A 21,401-nucleotide genomic window follows, 5' to 3' on the forward strand; every position below is an offset into this window, starting at 1 on the left:
GGAAATGGCGGAAATGACCGGCAGAATCCGAGACCAGGGAGAAGAGTCGATGGAAGAAGATTGAAAAAAAAATAAAGTATATCTACAGAAATATTGCAAAATTAATGAATGTTAGAAGAATACTGGAATGAAGTTATATGGTTTTAGCAGAAATGTTATTAAGGGTTATGTAAAAAATGATTGTCAATGGGCAAAAGTGGAAAATTGAAAGTAAGATTGTGTTAAGATAAATTATAGATCAAAAAACTAAGAGGGAAAGGATTTGCTGAACCAGTTAATTTGAATTAGAATACAAAAAAGGGAGGTGTGAGGAAGTCGAGGAAACAAGCAAATGAAAGATAAAGGTATGAAATTTGGATGTGTTTTTAAATGTTTTTGTTTTTTTCTTGTATTGTTTTTTTTCCTACTTTTGATGTATTGTTTGTTGAATTTTTGTATTGTTTTTCTTTACCTTTTTTCTTTTTGTAACTATAAAACATCTAATAAATATTACTTTAAAAAAAAAAATGTTTTCCTCCCTTCAATTCCCCCCCCCCCCAAAAAAAGTAGGTGCGCCTTATGGAGTGAAAAATACGGTATCTTTAATCTCTGAAAGGAGTTGTTGTTGTTTTGCTTTTCTTTAATTTCAGGTGTAAAAAGGCTGACGGCACCCACCACTCATAGATGTGTCCTAAGGACACAGAGATCTTGCTTGCCCATGACTTCTAAGCCTGTCAACAGCTGCAGCCAGTGGGCGAAATTTGCTTACTGCATGAAGCCTGCTTTAGTTAGATGGGTCACTGGATTTTTACTGCCCACAACTTCCCTAGCATGTTGTGGGCATCTGATGCCCCTGGCAGCTTTGGGAACAGCTGTGGAAAATCTGACAGTCCTTCAGACCCAATGCCAAGTTGCTTGGATGCGCCATTTGCTCTGCCCACACTGGCCCGCTTTCCCAATCGTTTGATCCTCCGTTACAATGAGCCATTACACACTCATTCCATCCCAGCAGGGCAAATAAGAGAAAGGTTCTCGGTTCAGGTGCTCCTTGGTTTCACTCGCCAGGACGGAAATAATGATTCTCCACCTCTTTCACTGTAAAGCACAGAATGAGGGCTCAGCCAGTGACAAACCCTGACAGAAGTCCATTAAAAAGAAACTAGCTTTCATCCTAATCCGCACAATAGAATAGAAGGGAGGAAGGAGGACATTTGAAAAGTTCAGCAGTGAGTCACTTCAGGCTTAGTTTTCCCTTCCCTTACCACCATAGTCATGTTTTGCTGGTGCAAAGAAATGATGAAGAGTCTTAGAGCCCCTAGAATCTATTGTGGCAAAGGTCTGAATGGGTTAGATACTATGATATGAGATGCACGAAGTGTTGTGCTCAGTTGGAAAATCAGTGTGTGTGAGAGAGAGTCAGTCACATAAACTAGCATTGGACTACAACTTCCATCATTCTTAGCTAGCAGGACCAGTGATCAGTGATGATGGGAGTTGTAGTCCAATAACATCTGGGGACCCAAGTTTGGGAAACACACACACGGGGCGGGGGGATAAATGTCAAAAATGAGACCAAAAGCTCATGAATTTCAAATGGTAGCATTTGCTCTGTGATATCCCAAGACTGGGATAGCCAGACCTCAGTTTTCCATGCTCTGGTGGTCTCCCATCCGGACTACTATTAGGTGCTGTAAAGTGGGGCTGCCATTGACAACAGTTTGGAGGCTACAAGTATGGCAGAAAGTAGCTGCTAGGATAGTAAGTAGAGCTGTCTTATGGGACCATTTGCCACCATCCCTGAAAGCACTGCACTGGCTGCCAGTGAGCTACTGGACCCAAATCAAAGTCTTAGTATGAGCACATAAAGGCCTAAATGGCTCAGAACCCAAGGACTTTAAAAAGTGTCTTCTCCAATATCAACAATTTTGGACCCTACATCAGTCAGTGAGGCCTTGGTGGTAGTGCCACAGTTGGGTGTGGGAACATTGGCATTGACCCATGACAGGGCCTTTTCGGTGGTGGATCCCCATTTGTACAATGCCCACCTCTTGTGAGAGCACACAAAGAAGATGGAATTGCCCTGACTGAGCCCCCAGGAGCTTAGAGAATCCTGGTGATGGATGTAGCTGGCAGGATGTGGAACTCTGAACAGGAGCCTATCATAGATTATGAACCAGAAGCTGTACAGATCATCAGAAGGTGCACACAAAATATGTATTGTTCCAAAGGCAGTTCCATGGAAAACTCACATCAGTCCCTGGAATAGAAACGAGCATTTTGGCAGCATGTTCCACATGAAAAGGCCTCTGTCTCAGGGTGCCCTTTTCAATTTAAGAAATCTAGAGGGGAAGGGCAGTCCCCCCTACACACACACACACACACACACACTGCCTCCAACCACGATTCTTCTAAATTTGGCCTAACAAGTATCCTGGCCATACCCAGAGCATCTGGAAATATTAGCAGGATCTGCCCATCACAGTTCAAACGCTGGCAAGTGCTCCCTCGCCCTCTTGAACTATCAAAAGCCTTTGTTCTGCAATTACCACCCAGCCACTCCCTCTCCAAAACATCTTACAGGCCTCTTTTCTCTTCTCCCTTTCACATTCATCCATTGGCAGAGCTCAAGAGAGCTGGAACACTTTCACAAGCTGCATTAAGAGACTCTGGAACAAGATTACACGGCGCTCAGAGTTGATTCTGCACATTACAAATCAATTTAAGTCTCCCACTCATGTCAGAGGGAGTTCCATGGCTCATCCTAAAAGATCTAAGGAGGACTAGACAAACAAGACTCAGAAAGTTCTCTACGGTTGAGTGGTGTTTGCCATTCTTGGGGACAACAAGAGGACGATCATTTCTGAGGGGCTGGGGGACACTTTGCAAGACTCAATCTGGTGTGCTGGGCAGTGGCGTAGCGTAGGTTGTCAGCACCCGGGGCAAGGCAAGTAATTTGCGCCCCCGCCCGCTGCACTGTCCCTCCCCCAGATAGTCCCTTGCTCTCTCTCCGCACCGCATCGCACGCATGGCATCCTCCCCTCCACAGTGGGCGGCGACCCGGCGGCTCGGATCGGATTCGCACAGCCAGCACTGCAGTGAGAGAGAGTGAGTGAGCCAGGTAGGGGCAGAGAGCTGCGAGTGCGAGCGCCCCCCCCCCAGATGTTGCGCCGGGTGCGGCCGGCCCCCCCTGCACCCCCCACACTACGCCACTGGTGCTGGGAAGGAAGGGTGCAAGGATGCGTACAGAGATTGGCAGATGCATTTGCTTCTAACCCATTTGCCAGACTCTGTGCAGATTCCCTCACCCTGCTTTCTTGATACGCCAGGTCTGACAGTGTGAAATAGCTTGTGCCTCCCAGCACATCAAAAGAGGGGTCCACAATATATCCAAAACAATGGGAGAAATTGGAAGGATCTCAAAAGAGAAGATAGACAGGGATTGGAAGGTGTTTAAAGGATACTTGCAAAATCATATTGAAAAATCAGAACTCCTATTAGAATAAATAAGTTCCGTTTTAAATACTAAAATACTAAATAAGATGGATAACAATGTGTAATAGAAAAAGAAACATGAAATTAGGTTAAAGGTGTGTGAAAGAAAATAATAGAAGTGGAAAGAAATTGCAATTGAGTAGATTGGAAGTCTAACACAAAGGTGGGGTGAGGGGTGAGGGATGGTGGTGGGAAAAGGAATTATCTGTGAGACTGAATGTAGGTATGTTTGAATATTTTTAAGGATTGTATGAAATGTATGTTTGTATGCTTGTATATTTGCAATATGTGTGTATTAATGCTGAATTTATTTATTTTTTAAAAAGTCGGGGAAAAACAGGAAAAAAACAAAAGAGGGGTCCACGCACCCCAGCTAAGGTTACCATATGTCCTCATGGGTAGGGTCATCATAGTGATCCATAGTTAGAAGTCGTAGTTGCCAAATTTATTATTTTATTATTTATTGAATTTATATAAAGCCCTATACCTGGGAGACTTAGGGCGGTTCACAGAATGAAATCAAGATATAAAACCACAAAATACCTAATAAAAATATAAACAGCAACCCAATACCGCCCGCCCCCCCAAGAAACACATTTTAAAAGGACATGTCCTCTTTTTTTGCTCTTCAAAATGTGGCAACCCTAAAAGTCCTGTAATCATACAGCTCAATTCTCACCTGTCTTTGCTTCTGCAGAGCATGTTGCTGTATCAAACCAGCACTGCTCGAACTTCCAATTTCTCTGTTCTGTCAAAGAGGGGAGACGAATGAGAGAGGCCATTTTGTCCTAACCCCCATTTCTCAGGTGTGCTCATAAACACTCTCCTACATGTTTGTTTTCAGGGCAGAGGATGTGTTTAACACACACACACTCCACACTTTGACTCTTTGTCAGCCTTCAATCTCAAAATCTCTCTAGGGTTGCTTTTAAAATACATTCAACCAAAGGTGGTAGAATACGTATTTTTAAATACGTTCCACCAAAGAATCAGGGGGACTGTAGCTTATTCCTCACAGAGCTACAATTCTGGGATTCTTTGGGCAAAGCCATAACTGTTAAAGATACGATTTAACAGTCATGGCTTTTCCCAAATCAGGAAAACTAATGCAACATTTGAATTCACCCTTAGTCAATATCGCTTGCCCCCACACCGAAGCCTTACTCTGTGAAGGCCTGGTCACAGACGCTAATACCCAACCTTGCATATTTAACAAGCTTCTTAGATGCTCCTTTGCCACCGCAAACTCAAGGAGAATCAAATAGCCCATTCAGGGCTATTTCAAGAATTGAGTAATAAAATGTCAGGATAAAATTGCTGAAGAGGCAACAATTAGAGTAAAAATAAAATAAAAATGATGACCTGCTGATTGCTAGATATTAAAATGTACCCAAATTGCTCAATGGGCTGTTGTTAAATGCAGGAATAGATGTGCTTATAAACATTTAATATTTCTGCAGCGACTTACAAGCTTCATATTAGATCACTTTTCAGGGACTTTTAATATACATCTTGAGCTGCAGCCCATTCAGACTAAGCTTAACCAGAGAGAACCAACTTCTGTATCTTGGAGCAAAGTCATAGGACACTGTGCTGTCCTCAGGTAGCAGGCTACAGTTCATTCCCACCTGCACTATATATTTTAAAAAGGTGAAGAACCCCTGACAGTTAAGTCCAGTCGTGAATGACTCTGGGGTTGTGGCACTCATCTCGCTTTACTGGCTGAGGGAGCCGATGTTTGTCCACAGTTTTTCCAGGTCATGTGGCCAGAATGACTAAGCCACTTCTGACGAAGCCAGAGCAGTGCACAGAAATACCGTTTACCTTCCTGCCGGAGTGGTACCTATTTATCTACTTGCACTTTGACGTGCTTTCGAACTGCTAGGTGGGCAGGAGCAGGGACCGAGCAACGAGAGCTCACCCCGTCGCAGGGATTTGAACCACGACCTTCCGATTGGCAAGTCCTAGGCTCAGTGGTTTAACCCACAGCGCCACCCGCATCCCACTATATATTTAGTGTCCTACAGTCATGGCTTCTCCCCATCCCCCAAAAATCCTGGGAAGTGCCATTTGTTTGCCTGCCAAGAGATGTTAGGAGACCTTCACAGAGCTAAAATCCCCAGAGTTCCCTAGAAAAGGGGGGCTGGGTGTTAAACCACTCTGGAAATTGTAGCCCTGGGAGGGGAAATAGGGGTCTCTAACGACTCTCAGCATCCATAACAAATGGCACTTCCCATAATTTATTGGGGGGAAGCCATGGCTACAGTATGATACTGCGTTAAATGTAAAGTCTAGATGGGGCCTTAGTTCCTTAGCATTCAGCTTCAACTGAAATCAACCCCTAGCCATAAGTGCTTCACAACTTTGAAGCCATCCATATGGCAAATGTGAGGTATCTGATGAGGTGGGAGGCAGATAAATATTTGCCTTGAAATATCCCCTTCAAATGCAGTTAGGAAGTGACCCCCTTTGCTATTCCTGAATGTGCAGAAGATAGCAATACAATGACATTTCTGTGTCATATGCACACAGAAATTCGCTGTGTCTTTTTGCTAACATGTAAAACTGTGGGTGAACTGTTTGCCGTAACTGAATTTAAATAACACACTAACACACACACACCCCTGGTCATGGGGAACCAGATGTGGCAGATACTGACCATCACTGCCCTTGAAAAATAGGAAGAACGCAAGAAGCAGAGTAACAAAAAATAAAATTAAAAAATCACTCTAGATAGCCCATTTCTGTTCTGAAGCAATCCTTTCTCTTGGTTAATTCAGTTCTATGAATTTCAAATTGAATTAAGATGAAAAGAGCACTGCAATTCAGGACAAATTACGGGTTTGCAAAGGAGTTCAAGGCTGAACTCCAACTGACCTCACTATGGAAAGAATCCACAGTGACCCTATGGGACATAACAGCTCAAGAGTGGCTGTTAAAAGCTCATGATTTGATGGCTCGTGAAATATAGGGAATGCTTAAGCTGCAAGGCAGGCTACAGGCTATAAAACAAGGATGTGCACCCCACAGCCTGCATTTGACTAACTGGTGGCTTACTCCATTGATGGTTCTTGTGTGCCATTCAGATCCATGATGGATGCATTCAGCTCAGAACTTAAGTTTCACCACTGACCTTCTGGATTTCACCGTGTGAAAGAAGATACACTTGGAAATATAATGGCAAGATTAGCCACCACCACAGCCTCTTATTTTAGGCCTTGTCGTGATTGTGTGCTGTTGTAGAAGGAGTCACCCTGTGACAACGTATCTGGTTAATATGCTGATCCATGACAGGGCCTTCTTGGTGGTGGTTCCCTGTTTGTGGAATGCTCTTCCTGGTGAAGTGTGTCTTCTCATTATTGGCCCTCAGTTGAAATCTAAACATTCCTGTTTACTCAGGCATTTGATTCATGAAAGATATTGTTTCTGGCAATCCATAAATCATTGATTGAAAGATCTGCTCCACTTAAATGTGGGGAGGAGTTGCGATGGACCATGTGGCTGCACAGTCCCCTCCGGGGGCGGAGTCCCGCGTTGCCTGGAGGATCCTGGCCACGTCATCGACCAGCCAACCAATCTGCTGGCTGGAGAGGCATGGCCAAGACCCATTTAAATGGAGGCGCCTGGCCTTGCTCTGGACCTCGGTTGGTCGCTATTGAGGGGCCTGGTAGGAATTTTTCCACTTGGCAAACTGGCATGGGCCATTTGGTTTTCGCCTACCTCGTAGCAACCGTCACAACTTGTAAGGTTTTGCAGTTAGGCATTGGGTGATCTTATGGTGGGGGAGGGGAGGTGTGGCCATCACCTGCCCCTCCAAGCTTAAGAGTATTCCATTAAAGGAATCCGGGGGGGGTGGATCTCGTCCGAAGCCCAAGGCGGGGCTAGGGCCATGCCACGACCCCACTGGGAACCCAGGGGAGGCTCGAGTTGGTTTGCATCGACGGGGCTCCCCCTTCCCGTGGTTTACCCTTACCGGACTCCCTACATGACGGGCAGGAGTTAGATATTGTCGTGTCAATCCAATGCCTAAGCCAATTCTGCTCACTGCTCACATTCTGTAACCGATAAAGTTGTGGCCAATATTTGCCCAATTAAATTAACCTAATATCTGTGTCCTGGTGTTTTATTCATCAACGAGGGAGTGGTTATGGGGTCTCAACAAGCGAAATGTGACTCAAAAATCGTCGACACCTTCGTGTTGTGTGTGCATGCACATGGAAATGCAAAGACAATCAGGCCATCATCTGGTGTAACATATTAATCAGTCTATCGCCTTTTCTCTCCATGAATACTGCAGATGCAAAATGTTCTTCTGTGTGTGCAAAGACATGAAGCTACTATCTTACCATTTCCTTAATTACTGACTCATAGAGCCAGCATGATGTAGTGGTTAGAGTCTTGGACTAGGACCCAGGAGACCAGGGTTCAAATCTCTCCTGAGTCACTAGAAGCTCACCAGGTGATATTGACAACAACAATAGGCCAGTCACTATCTCTCAGCTTAATCTACTTGACAGTGTGACTGCGAGGAAGAGGACCATGTATAGACCTTTACTTGGAAGAAAGGTGGGGTGGAAATCTAAAAATAAATATCCCCCCCCCCAAAAAAATAAACACCCATTCACTGCAAGATTTTGGACTAGTTGAACCATCAGGATCCCTTCCAATTCTATGATTGTGCAGTCTTGGTAAATTACCTATGATTGCATTGTTTGGAAATGTTTTAGAAATATTCTGAACTTAACAAAAACATTACTGTACAGTATATCATAACCCACAATATCAGCAAGGCCAAGTGAAGTCAGCGGAGGGAGCAAGTGAGGGCAAGAAAAGGCAGTGTAAACAAAAAGGCAAATATCTCCACAAGTAGTACTAAAATAAAATAGGAAAACAGTTTTTGGTACTGCCAAAGGAACAGTGAATAGTGTTTTTTAAAAAAATAAATAAATAATATTTTATTAAAGCTTATTCATAATACAATAAGGAAAAGGGACTTATCTAAATAAAAAGAAAAAGAAAAAAAAAAACACCAAAAGAAAACAAACACACACAACAAGAGAGAGAAAAGAGGAAAAATAAAAAGGACTTCCAAGCTTCTGTCTGCCAGTTACATAAAATAAAGTATTCCAAATATTCACTCTAGAATGACACCCAACTGTTGCTTTCTGTTAGAACAGTGAGTAGTTTTGACTTAAGAAAAAAGAAGGATAGGAGAGGGGGAGAAAAAGAGAATTCAGGTGTTTAAAATGATTAAGGTATGAGGTAAGCAACAAAGCAGACTCCTCATCAAGTCATTGGAGCTATTTTATTTGCCACTCTAGATAAAGCATGAAGAATATAGTAGGATGTCTACATATTTCATTTTCATTCATTCACACATGTTTCTAAGTCAGTCCAAAATGCCGCTGCTCCGAGATGATTAGTGTCCATTTCTTCCTCTGCTGGACTAGAAAGTAATTTCACACACCCATAAAACTCATAGCCAGAAAAATATAACACCTGCATTTTCCCAATTCTGCAATAGCTTATTCTGACCACCGGGGATAACACCCTCCTATACTTTTCTTTCCATACATCTTTTGCTTTTCTCCCTCGCTGCCAGCTTCCCCAAACCACTTTGGGAAACCCAGGGCACTAATGGGACTTCACGTGATATTTTCAAACCAACAGCCACAAGCAGAATCCCTACCCATTGCTTCAGGAAATTAAAAAATTAACGAACTGGGTATATGCAGAAAGAAAAGAAACACGGAATAGTAACCTAGCTACCGCCTTAGTACCAATTAAGTCAGATTGCATTTTCCTGCCCAAGAACAAAAAGAGTGTCCCATGGAAAACAGTAAATGGGCTAGTCAGACAGATTAATCAGTGGGAAACAGCAGCGAGGAACACTTGACAATGTTGTAGGCGTGAATCAAGCTGAGTTCAAGGGCCAATTCTGATGCCATTTCAAAGGGAACTGTGTGTTTCTTAAGATAGACACATTGTATGAAAGGGGTACATCTTCACTGGTTCTGAACTCTCCGTTTCTGGCACTTAACCATGATTGTAAAGCACTTAACTATGACTAAAAGGATGTGAGGTTTGAAATGAAATCACAAAACAGTATCTTTTTTTCCACAGGAAGGTCAGATGAGTTAATAAAGAGAGAAACAGAGCAGAGGCTAGATGATGATGACGATGATGATAATTTATTATATATACCCCGCCCATCTGGCCAGGTTTCCCCAACCACTCAGGGCGGCTTCCAACAAAACATTAAAATACAATAATTCACCAGATATTAAAAGCTTCCCTAAACAGGGCTGCCTTCAGATGTCTTCTAAAAGTCGGATACAGTGGTACCTCGGGTTACATAAGCTTCAGGTTACATATGCTTCAGGTTACAGACTCTGCTAACCCATAAATGGTGCTTCAGGTTAAGAACTTTGCTTCAGGATGAGAACAGAAATCGTGTTGCGGCTGCGCAGCAGCAGCAGCAACAAGAGGCCCCATTAGCTAAAGTGGTGCTTCAGGTTCAGAACAGTTTCAGGTTAAGTACGGACCTCCGGAACGAATTAAGTACTTAACCCGAGGTACCACTGTAGTTAATTTCTTTGACACCTCATGGGAGGGTGTTCCACAGGGTGGACGCCACTACCGAGAAGACATAACACTCTGTGGACCCTCCTCAAGCCACAAGCTGAGGGTCAGTTTGGGATGTGCATGATAGATGCTGCCCAAGTTGGGGTTCCCAGATCTCCACATCTGACATGAAGTCTCCAGGTCTGCCTGGACCCCCCTCCAGGTGGGAGGTGGAGGGGTTAATCTTGCCAGGTGGGCAAGAGCAACACACACACACACACACACACACACACACTTTATTCCAACCAGACCGTGCTGAAACTCTGTTCTGGCACCTCTCAGGTGGGCACCATTGCCATTCTAAGAGAACGAGGGAGATGTTTATGAAGAGTTCTGGCATCTTTTTCTAGAAGCATAGCACTGTAATATATATGATTGTGCATGCAAGTTTCAGCCCAGCAGGAACATAGACACTCAGAGAGGACGGGAGATCTGTCCTTCTCTGCTCCTGTCTCCCAATTAACTTCCGTCTCCAGCCCCCACCCCCCCATGATACCACCAGGGGCTGCCCCAGTTTTGTCAGATTTGGGCCCTGAACTCTCAGGGTCTGGGATGCTCCTGACCTGGCAACCATACCCAATGTTTTCCTTTACGCCAAAGAAGTCGTTGAAGGCTACTGATTTGATTGCTGAAATGTGCTGGAGTGGATATGGTGCTTTTTCTCAGCTGCATGGCTCATCTCTATCAGCTGCTCAGAATTGTGGGTCCAATTTAATGGCGCTTCCTTCTAGCTGAGACTAGGCAACCCTCCCTGTTGAACTTTGGATGCCCAATGAATATCTTTTTATTGCAGCATTTCGGATCTCAAAGCTTTCAACCAATTGTATTGTATTTATTAACCTTATTATATACTGTTTAAAAGGTAAAGGTACCCCTGCCCGAACGGGCCAGTCTTGACAGACTCTAGGGTTGTGCGCTCATCTCACTTAAGAGGCCGGGAGCCGGCGCTGTCCGAAGACACTTCTGGGTCACGTGGCCAGCGTGACGAAGCAGCAGCTAGCGAGCCGGCACCAGCGCCGCACACGGAAACGCCGTTTACCTTCCCGCTATCAAGCGGTACCTATTTATCTACTTGCACTTTGATGTGCTTTTGAACTGCTAGGTGGGCAGGAGCTGGGACCGAACGACGGGAGCTTACCCCGCCGCGGGATTCGAACCGCCGACCTTACGATCAGCAGGTCCTAGGCACTAAGGTTTTACCCACAGCGCCACCCGCATCCCTTTTATATACTGTTTAGAGGTGACTGTAATTAAGCAGTATATAAATTGTAAAATTAAACAAACAAATTCCACAAATACGCTAAAGCAGCAGGGGAAATGAAGGGTACAATGTCAATGCTTTTCTTTATTTACTAAATGTATTGGCTGCCTTTCAAGGTACAACACAAAATGCAATTATTTTCCCAAGGGAGCTTATGATATCTCAAAAATCTTGCAAGAAAGCATATGTAATAATGCACAATGGAGTTATAATAAACAATAAAAGTGCACATTCATTTCAGCAAGCCACTCAATACACATATTTTGGTCACATCTACACCATACAATTAAAATTTTCCTATAACAGGAATCTTAAGTTGCTAGGAGACACCCCGTGCCCTGTACAGAGCTCCCATTCCCAGCACACTTAACAAAAGACAATTCCCAGGTTTCTTTGGAGGAGGCCATGACAGCTAAAATGGTACAAGATTTCTTCAAATGTACACAGTGGATGTGATCCTAAGAATAAAATTATACCTCATCTACCCCCATTACTGATACCAGTCCCCTTCCACTCACCCCAAGAAGGGATTGCTGTAATATACAGTTACTGACTCACATTTGCATGCATGAAAGGGTTAACCTGAGCCCTGAGCTCAAGTAACCAGTGGAAGGAGCTCATCAGGCTCCCAGCAGTCTTTGCTTCTTCCTTTCCTCTCTGCTTCCTTGAAGAAGCTGGCTGCAAGTTAATTAATCTCTCCAAAAGGGGATTTTTACAGCCTGCTTCTTTCCTAATGCAAAGATTGCATGATTCTTTTCTAAGGAAACTACATTATTTTCTTAATTAAGTTGTTTGGAACCTTTTTCTTTATTTTATTGCCAATGGATGGAAACTTGTTTGCTGTAACCGAGTAAAATCTCCACTTATTTGCAAAGATAAGTGTCTGTGATTTATTCTATCCTAAGTATTTTTGTGGAGAACGTTTGTTTAAAGGTGGATGAAGGCAGATGTAAATCTAACCAAGGTTTAATGTGCTTGGAGCAATCACCACTGTGATAACTCTGCTATGAGGGAGTAAGAATCTTTCTTTCTAGCCTCTCTCTCCAACAGCTCAGGTGAAGAAGGTTATTTTAATCAGGAACATTGTGTCAGGGAAATGATGTTTTGATGGGCAGGGAATCTTCCTCTAACATGGCTGCCACAGTCCTATCTGCCTCCCTCCTCCTACTCTACAGTTGCTTTAAAGCAAAGGGAAATACATTGGAAGATCCCATCACAGATTGCAAAGTGAGGTTTGGCCCCCAGCCACAGTTCAGAAACCTCAAGCGAGGCTTCTTTGTTACTGAGCTCTGGGGACATATAGTTTCCTTTCGTCTCTGCAGAGCTGACTTTCATCTAGCAATATGACATTTTGATTATTTGCTGTTAGCTGCCCAAAGAACCTTTGTTATCAGGCAAGGTATAAATATTGTAAAAAAAAAAGTGTTGTAAAAATTCAACCATATCTTTGTTCTCACTTCACAGAAGCGTATCCAAATAATCTGTAAAAAAGCAAACAAACCTGGCAAAGGTAAAAACGTGTGAATTGCAATTTCATACTAAGCAACGGCTGCCCCTCCTCCAATTTCAGCTACTTCAGATCTCAGCTACTTCACGCATCCTTGTTTCATCTCTCAATAAATCTTGATACACTTTCCCCCCCTTTGAAAACTGGCCTTGTTTAATTTAGTCTCTTCAAGGAAAGAACTGTGCATTAAACAGTAGACTTTTCTCCTGCAAGAGACACATTAGGACACCGGGAAAAATAAGTCTTTGTACGGGCTCTGAAATCGTGCCAATTATACCACAACACAAGCATCTGGCCAGTGAGGATCAATAGATGGCACGCTGGATGTGGGCACTGCCTCATGTTCAAGTCTATTCACAGCCAAATGTGCCACCGGATGGACTTGGACTCGCCAGCTGAGCATGGGAAAATTTCAAAAAATTTGAAGCACCAGATTTTAATTGTGAGAACGTCAAGCCGAACAGAAGGCTGGAATACTCCCAGCTGTTTCTCAGTGCCACAGGGCACATCTGGTGAAGCACCTGAAGCCACAACAGGAAAAGCAGAGTTCCTTGCTCTTTTCCCATAATTCCCTGCAACTCTATGCTCATTGGGTATTATGGAATATAATATGCATCTTAGGCTCCACCTGCATTATACATTTAAAACAGTATCCTGCCACGTTAAATTATCATAGTTTTCCCCAAGGTATCTTGGGAACCGTGGCTTGTTAAGGGCTCTGAGAGTTGTTTAAAGGTAAAGGGACTTGGACAGTTAAGTCCAGTTGCGCACGACTCTGGGGTTGCGGCACTCATCTCGCTTTACTAGCCGAGGGAGCTGCTGTTTGTCCGCAGACAGATTCCGGGTCATGTGGCCAGCATGACTAAGCTGCTTCTGGCGAACCAGAGCAGCGCACGGAAACGCCATTTACCTTCCCGCCGGAGCGGTACCTATTTATCTACTTGCACTTTGACGTGCTTTCGAACTGCTAGGTTGGCAAGAGCAGGGACCAAACAACTGGAGCTCACTCCGTCGCGGGGATTCAAACCACCGACCTTCTGATCGGCAAGCCCTAGGCTCAGTGGTTCAGACCACAGCGCCACAGAGCTACAATTCCCAGAATTCCCTGGGAAGAGGGGTGGTATGATACTGATTTAATGTTTAGTGCAGATGGCGTCTTAGCAAGGAGGAAGCGTCCATATCTCAATTAGGGATGGTGAGGGACTAGATTTAGTTCATACAGCTTCCTTCTTATGCACACATTTCCCTAATCTATGCATTTTGGGAAACACTGGTTGGTTGTAGAAGTGCATCGCAAATTTCAATGGAATAGCTATGTTTTGGTTCATGTATTGTTTTGGAAAGTGCATTATTTGAAAGATTTGGCTTCAAATGCATACTGAATCCATCCCTATCAGCAGGTAACTTCCTACCCTCATCCTGCTGTATTCACACACAAAGCAAAAGCTATCTGTCATGCAAACAGAATGTGAAATCTCCCACATCCATTGCATTGTTCTTGTTCCTTTTCCAGTCTCCCCGGGAAGAACAGCTCTGTGAGTAATGTATGAGTTATATATGAGTAAGGGGGGGGGGCTCTTTTACTACAAACAGCTCTAAAGAAGAGAGGCAAAAAGTGCACCGTCCTTTCTGCAGACCTCCCAGGAAGGGTCAATTTCTGTGGTTCTCTATGGGGAAAGGGAAGGAATTTTTCAAATATTTTCCCTCAGCCTCAGAAGCTCATCTGCACCAGTGACAAGAATAGTATCAACAAGATTAGCAAGCAGCCCTAACAAAACCTCCACCACCCACTGCTCCCAGGCTTTGATGGAAAGACAGGAAGATGACACGTTCCATAAATGCCTTTCCATGCCCTGACTGCTTTGACAAGGGGCACAGAAAACATTTTTGAAAAAAGAGGGAACTCTGGTTTAATTTCATTCAGCATCTTATCTTGTTAGCCTCAACATCCACCTAGATATGTACATAAGAAGAGTCTTGCTGGATCAGGTTAGTGGCCCATCTAGTCTAGCATCCTGTTCTCACAGTACAGGGGACGCGGGCGGCACTGTGGTCTAAAACTCTGAGCCTCTTGGGCTTGCCGATCAGAAGGTTGGTGTGGTTCGAATCCCCACGACAGAGTGAGCTCCCATTGCTCTGTCCCAGCTCCTGCCAACCTAGCAGTTCAAAAGCACGCCAGTGCAGGTAGATAAATAGGTACTGCTGCGGTGGGAAGATAAACAGTGTTTCCGTGCACTCTGCTTTCCATTATGATGTTCCGTCGTGACAGAAGCGGTTTAGTCATGCTGGCCACATGATCCAGAAAGCTGTCTGTGGACAAACACCGGCTCCCTTGGCCTGAAAGCGAGATGAGCGCCGCAACCCCATAATCACCTTTGACTGGACTGGATGATTGTCCAGAGGTCCTTTACCTTTTACCTTTATCAATCTCACTGCCAGAAGCGGCTTAGTCATGCTGGCCACGTGACTCGGAAGCTGTACGCCAGCTCCCTCGGTCAATAAAGCGAGATGAGCGCTGCAACCCCAGAGTCGGCCATGACTGGACCTAATGTTCAGGGGTCCCTTTACCTTTACATATCTCACAGTAGTCAACCAGATGCCTATTGGAAGCCTGCAAGCAGGCCCTGAGTGCAAGAGCACTCTAGCAATTTCAGGCTGATAAACCAATAAGTCTTTTGAAATACTCGAGACAAATTTGCCTGTTTGCCTCCTAACCACCTGCTTCTCCTGTTTTCCTGAGTTGTGCCTCTCCCTCCCATCCCCCTGCCCCATACCCAGCTTGTAGGCTATTCTCTCACCTCACATTTGCCTTTACCTTCTGACAGGGTTACCAGAAATCCCCTGCTGCTGCCCAAAGCCCCATCTTGCTAGTATCCACATACTGCCTTCTGGCTCAGGCCATAATTCTAATATACTGCACCTCTCCCCACATTGAACGGGCTGCCAAGCATGTTCTATACACAGGAAACCCTAGAAAGCAAATCCCTTCATGAGGTATCGGGCACTTTTGAGCTGAACACAAGGGGGGGGTTGTTTTGCCTGTCTTTGTAAGTGCTTCAAAGGTCCCCCCCGAGAGGTAGAAAGTGCAAACATATTCCAAAACAAAAGAAGAAAGAAGGGGTCAGAAGGAGGAAATTTACCCAGAGCTCCTCACCCTCCCAGTCTCAAAGGAGCCCTTTGCATTTCCTTCAAAGCATTCTCTCCTCGCCAAGGAAAGCAACCTTATTTGCAAGCCTGTTCTTGAAAGGAATGCGCACTGACCGAAGATAACACACACATTTTTAAATGGGGAAGGACAAGAGGAGATTGATGCAGAAACATATCTTCCGTCTACCCTGGTTGGACATAGAATTGTGTCAAAGTCTGCAGTTGGTTGATTAGACTATCACACTGCAATTTTCAGGAACTAATCAGCTCTAATGAGCCCGGGTGTGGCGCTGCACACAGAGCCAAGTTGCACCTTGAAAGGAGATTTTAATTTGATTTGTTTCCAGAGAGATGTTCGGAGGTTAAGGCCAAGGGGACATTGCCCTTTCAGCAGACCGCAAAAGGCTATATGAAAGTTTTTATGCACAACTACATGCCTACATTAGGGACGCGGGTGGCACTGTGGGTTAAACCACTGAGCCTAGGGCTTGCCAATCAGAAGGTCAGCGGTTCAAATCCCCATGATAGGGTGAGCTCCCATTGTTCGGTCCCTACTCCTGCCAACCTAGCAGTTCAAAAGCACGTCAAAGTGCAAGTAGATAAATAGGTACCACTCCGGCGGGAAGGTAAACAGCATTTCCGTGTGCTGCTCTGGTTCGCCAGAAGCGGCTTAGTCATGCTGGCCACATGACCTGGAAGCTGTACGCTGGCTCCCTCGGCCAGTAAAGCAAGATGAGCACCACAACCCCAGAGTCATCCACGACTGGATCTAACAGTCAGGGGTCCCTTTACCCTTAACCTTACATGCCTACAAAAATTCAATTTATCTCTTTCTATATACATAAAAATGTAAGGCTGGCATCATGCTGAAGTTTACATGCTTGCTAGGTGGGAAAGGTGGGCTACGCTGTGTGCGGATGGGTGAAGTTGAGGTGTAAATGGAGGGCTGGTTGGCAAAGGGAGAAATGGGGTTGGCAAACAAGAGGTAGCAGCCCCTATTATAGCTCAAAATCTTCAGGCTACGCGATTAACTTGTGTGGAAATGTGAGGACATAAAAAGAACTCTCCAGAATCAGACGGAAAGCTCAGACCGGGCCAGTGGTCAACCAGACCTGAATTCAACAGAAACTCTTCCCCAGCTGGGATTATCAGCAACTAATAAAGGGAGCAAGGGACGCGGGTGGTGTTGTGGGTTAAACCACAGAGCCTAGGACTTGTCAATCAGAAGGTCAGCGGTCCGAATCCCCATGACGGGATGAGCTCCCGTTGCTCGGTCCCTGCTCCTGCCAACCTAGCAGTTCGAAAGCACGTCACAGTTCCAGTAGATAAACAGGTACCCCTCCAGTGGGAAGGTAAACGGCGTTTCCGTGCGCTGCTCTGGTTCGCCAGAAGCGGCTTAGTCCTGCTGGCCACATGACCCAGAAGCTGTATGCCGGCTCCCTCAGCCAATAAAGTGAGATGAGCGCCGCAACCCCAGACTCGTCCGCGACTGGACCTGTCAGTCAGGGGTCCCTTTACCTTTAATATAGGGAGCAGGTACAAAGAGGTGTGTACCAAATGCATTTAGTGTCTTCATACTTTCAGATCAATAGCTCACCAGGAAATGGTCAAAACATGAAATGAGGCAGGGAACGACAAGCAGCCAGTCGTAAGAGCAGTCATCATGTCAAAAAAGAAGAGAGAACAGGGGTACAATTGCCGATACCTCTGCCATGCCTGCTGCCCAGCAACTGTCCAAGATCGTTCTGCTTCTTGCAAGAGAAAAATCCAAACTGCACCCACATCGCGGTAAAGGCATCCTAATAAACTAAACAATAGACTATTTGCTCCATGTTAATTATACACCAAAATCTGCTGCTTAAAGTGGGTTGCCTCTCCCTGTCTCATGGCCAGGCCAGCTCTGCTGTTTCCTAAGTGGAAAGGGCCAACTCCATTTGCCAAAAACTTTCAGCAGATCCGGTTCAGTTTCTTTTCTTGGAAATTTGGCTACCAGCCTTATCACACATCAAAGATAAAGTGGACAATGGGAGCATAAAATAGCAAAGGCAATGACTGTGATAGGCACACAATGGCCAACACTGGAAACTTTCGCAGCCAAGATATGACCAAGCTGCTATAATGCAAAATACGCAGCAATTCTCAAAGCCTCAATACAATGAGTCACTCTCAAAAAAGGTAAAAGACCCCTGACAGTTAAGTCCAGTCGTGAACGACTCTGGGGTTGCGGTGCTCATCTCGCTTTACTGGCCGAGGGAGCCAGCGTACAGCTTCCAGGTCATGTGGCCAGCATGACTAAGCCGCTTCTGGCGAACCAGAGCAGCACATGGAAACACCGTTTACCTTCCCGCCGGAGCGGTACCACTTTGACGTGCTTTCGAACTGCTAGGTTGGCAGGAGCAGGGACCGAGCAACGGGAGCTCACCCCGTCGCAGGGATTCGAACCGCCGACCTTCTGATCTGCAAGTCCTAGGCTCTGTGGTTTAACCCACAGTGCCACCTGCGTCCCTTTACCTCAGCAAATACTTGTTCCTAAATTGGCAGACATTTTGGGTTCTGTTTTTGTTTTTAAGGAAGTCAGAAAATTCTGTTGGACCTGAAATAATCAAGGTGTTGACAATTGCATGCTCCCTCAGCAAATGTTTTCTTCATTAATAACCATTTGCTCAAGGTAAAATGAACTCCCTTTCCCAAAAGCCATTCTTCCTCAGCCTTTCAGGCTGGCCAAGGAAAAAGAGGTTAAAAAACAGCTGGGGGCAGGGAGAGATTTGCAGAAGAAAACCAGTGAGCGGGAGAAAAGGTGAACAGGCAGTTCATATACCCCAAACCTATTTATTTATTTTAAATCTATCCATTTTAAAAAGGCTGCAGGGCAGCTTATCATTGCAAGCACGGCACCAAAATAAGGCCAAATGGTCATTAGAAATGTACCAACTATTACAACTGCAAAACAGTGCTGAAAAATAATGGTCACATCTGCCGCATATGTTTAAAACACATTTAAAGAATATGATTTCCTCTAAAGAACCCGGATGATAGTTTTCATAGGCAACTGATCAGCCACTGTGGTAACAGGATACCAGACTAGATGGACCTTTGGCCTGATCCAGCAGATGCAAAACTGCCATTTTAAAACGGCATTCATTTTTCTCTCTTCTCCTGCTATGGCTTCATGCAAATGCAGGATTCTGAATGGGCACTGTGAATTCTCCAATGGGGGCTGCGCTCTGATTCTGGGCAAATCCGGGATTGTGGTGTGCAGCACTACAAACCTCCCATGGGGACTGCGCGACGACAGCCTTACATTTCTATGTATATAGGAAGAAATGCATGGAGCTGATGGGACCTGGGCAACATTTAACAGCAACATGTAAAGAAAAGGCCAAACCAATTTCTGGAAGGTGGAGGCTGGCAGCAAGCCTGGCAGGCTTCTCCGAAAAAGAGTAGTCAAAAGAAGATGCAGCTACTGACAAGGCCCTGTCTGTTGCCCAAAGTTCCTTCAAACTTTGGTAATACAACTGCTATGTATTACCATAGGAAGAGAATTAGGAGTAAGCTCTTGTCTGATGACTAGCTAGTCCAAACGCCCCCAAATAAGAATTATGATGGGGTCACAGGGTTAGAAACCCACTTTCTCCCTCATTCTCTTTTGCTCTGCTCTTTGAGCAGTTCATTCCCAAATTCTAAGACCTTCTGTGCCCCATCTTGCTGTAGGTCAGTCCCAAACTTCAAGGGGTGCAATGGGTAAACAGTGTGTGTTGCAGCTCTGTACCCAAAGAAAAGCCACTGGAAATTGTGAAAGCATTTGCCCAGGAGGACTCTTCTTGGTGTTAGAATGCAAGGTTCTGTAGGGTTATTTTCATGGCGCATTTGCATTCTGACAAACAAATACGTCTCTTATGCTCCCTCCTTCGGCATAGGCTAAATGTTATCCGTCACAATCATGGTTTGCTTACTTCACCAAGTGCCACTTAGCTACCTATTTGAAGTAGAGGTTCAATAGATGCTTTAGGTGAGATTCCTGCATTGCAGGGAGTTGGACTAAATGGCTCTCATGATCCCTTCCAACTCTACAATTCTATGATTTTATGATCTTCTATAAAGAGCAGCAGGGACACGGGTGGCACTGTGGGTTAATCCACAGAGTCTAGGGCTTGCCGATCAGAAGGTCGGCGGTTCGAATCCCCGTGACGGAGTGAGCTCTCGTTCAGTCCCAGCTCCTGCCAACATAGCAGTTCGAAAGCGCATCAAAGTGCAAGTAGATAAATAGGTACCACTCCAGCGGGAAGGTAAATGGCGTTTCCGTGCGCTGCTCTGGTTCACCAGAAGCGGCTTAGTCCTGCTGGCCACATGACCTGGAAGCTGTACGCCGGCTCCCTCAGCCAATAAAGCGAGATGAGCACCGCAACCCCAGAGTCGGCCACGACTGGACCTAATGGTCAGGGGTCCCTTTACCTTTACCTTATAAAGAGCAGCGGCTCACAATTGGTATAGTAAAAATTACAAACACATACAAAGTTGATATAGATCCAAGACCAGGTGTGAGGAACCTCCAAGTGCTTCTCAACTCCAGTTCCCATCAGTCCCAGCAAGCATGGCCAATGGCCAGGAATCATGGAGACTGTAGTGCAGCAACATCTGGAAGACTTTAGGCTCCTTACACCTGCATAAGACCTTGTGTAAGGCAAAGTGGTTCTCAAAGGTTACCAAAAAACGTACAAACCCCATCTCAACTAAAAGCCTTCTGCTTTCGGATGAGTAAACGCAATATGAATTAATCTAATGCCAAGAGTTGTTTTTTTACTCATTCCAGAATATACCTTTGCTAATATGAGATAATCTACTAAAAGATTAAAAGAAAGCAATTGAGTTTTTACACAAAACAGCGAAAGGCCTGAGATAAATTGTAAATCAGGCCAAGATTAAAGGGAGGTGGGAGAGAGGATTAGGCATACGTGGGCTATACTATCATGCAAGTAAATTGATGTGATTTAAAGATGAAAGTGATTCTTTTTTATCATTAAAGCAGTGTTAGTTAAAAACAAAACAAAAAAACACCACATGTTGCTTTGGTTATCAAAGAGAAGGGAGATGCAGGTTACCATCAAGAAAATGTTATTATTCAATCATTAAAGATCATAAAGATTATAATGTAAGATTTATGACACTGTGGGAAAGGGAAGCCATTGTACTGTCAGAAGAAACACACCAGGGTTTAACAGGAGCAGCTCAGAAGCTTAACAGCAGGGAGTGGAGGACAAGATTAGAAGAGGATTGGCGTCTGTATTTGGACCAGCAACTGACAGGAAGTGTTGTCCCTAAAACCAGAGGATCCAGTCGTGTGTAAGGCACCAAGGATTCCAAAGTGAGAAACTCTGGATCCACAAACTAAAC

At 44.8% G+C, this 21,401-nt stretch overlaps 1 protein-coding gene across 37 annotated transcripts in view; it reads right to left on the minus strand.

Moving 5' to 3' along the window:
* The window catches only part of ARVCF (ARVCF delta catenin family member), a 595,583-nt gene that overhangs the window by 252,986 nt on the left and 321,196 nt on the right, over positions 1 to 21,401 (minus strand). The gene's annotated exons all lie outside the window — the stretch shown is intronic.

This window comes from Podarcis tiliguerta (genome assembly GCF_965153285.1).
Source record: "Podarcis tiliguerta genome assembly, chromosome: 16".
In the NCBI taxonomy this organism is placed as follows: domain Eukaryota; kingdom Metazoa; phylum Chordata; class Lepidosauria; order Squamata; family Lacertidae; genus Podarcis; species Podarcis tiliguerta.